The sequence below is a fragment of the Mirounga leonina genome, unplaced genomic scaffold, assembly GCF_011800145.1.
Source record: "Mirounga leonina isolate KUSES-001 unplaced genomic scaffold, KU_Mleo_1.0 Mir_101595, whole genome shotgun sequence".
In the NCBI taxonomy this organism is placed as follows: Eukaryota; Metazoa; Chordata; class Mammalia; order Carnivora; family Phocidae; genus Mirounga; species Mirounga leonina.
In genome coordinates, this window is record NW_023270158.1 from 11,400,244 (window position 1) to 11,401,673 (window position 1,430).

The 1,430-nt window shown below is 37.4% G+C and overlaps 1 non-coding gene across 1 annotated transcript; it reads left to right on the forward strand.

Moving 5' to 3' along the window:
- The first annotated feature begins 266 nt into the window (after window positions 1–266).
- On the forward strand, window positions 267–339 carry TRNAK-CUU. The gene has a single exon. It is a non-coding gene; the product is annotated as a tRNA-Lys (tRNA).
- The last annotated feature ends 1,091 nt before the right edge of the window (window positions 340–1,430 follow it).

Here is a 1,430-nt window from a genome sequence, read left to right on the forward strand (position 1 = left end):
AGTTTGTTGTCTGAAAGTGGGAGATGGCAAGAAATAAAGGAGATTGATAGTAGTACCCGTGTTAGTGAAACAATGCAACCAGGCCCCCAAATGTAGATGGTAATTCAGTCTATGGCACTAGGTCCAGGGCAAGTGTGTAGAGTTAAAAAAAATATTTGCAAAAGAGACATTTGATAAAGGACTGTTATCCAAAACGTCCAAAGAACTTGCAAAACTCAGGAAAAACAAAACATACAACACGATTAATAAATGGACCATAGACGGGTGCCTGGCTGGCTCAGTCGGTAGAGCGTGCGACTCTTAATCTCAGGGTCTTGAGTTCAAATCCCATGTTGGGCGTGGAGCCTACATAAAAATAAAAAAAAAAAAATAGGCCATAGATTTGAACAGACACCTCACCAAAGAAGATATACAGATGGCAAATAAGCATATGAAAAGATGCTTTACATCATGAATGCAAATTAAAATAATGAGATACCACCACACACCTATTAGAATGGCCAGAGTCCTGAACACTAACAGCACCAAATGCTGGTGAAGATTTGGAGCAAGAGGAACTCGCATGGCTCGTGGGAATGCAAAATGGTACAGCCACTTTGGAAGACACTCTGGCAATTTCTTATGAAACTAAACATATTCTTTCCATACAATCGAGCACTTGCACTCCTTGGTATTACCCTAAGGAGTTGAAAACTTATGTCCACAGAAAAACTTGCCAATGCATATTTATAGCAGCTTTATTCATAATTGCCAAAACTTGGAAACGCTCATAATGTCCTTCAGCAGGTGAATGGATAAACTGTGATACATCCTGACAATGGAATATTATTCTGTGCTAAAAAGAAACGAGCTATCAAGCCATGAAAAGATATGGAAGAAGCTTAAATGCATATTACTAAGTAAAAGAAGCTAATCTAAAAAGGCTACATACTGTATGATTTCAACTGTATAACAATCTGGCAAAAGCAAAACTCTGGAGACAGTAAAAAGATCGGTGGTTGCCAGAGGTGGGGGCAGAAAGGATGAATAGGCAGAGCCCAGTAAATTTTTAGGGCATTGAAAATACTCTATACAATACTATTTATGATAGATACATGCCATTATACATTTGACTAAACCCATAGAATGTATAACACTAAGAGTTCCTTAATGTGAAATCCTGGTTTTGGGTGATTATGATGTGTCAATGTCAGTACATCATTTGTAACAAATGTACCACCCTGGTGAAGATGTTGATAACAGAAGATGCTATGTATGTGTGGGGCCAGAGGGTATATGAGAAATATCTGTATCTTCCTCTCACTTTTGATATGAACCTAATACTTTTACTATATCAAGTCTTTTGAAAGATTCAAATCATAGTAACTAATTTGGGAAAAATGAAGTCACTAAAAGGGAATTCATTAGTTCATTCATGGGGATAACAATGC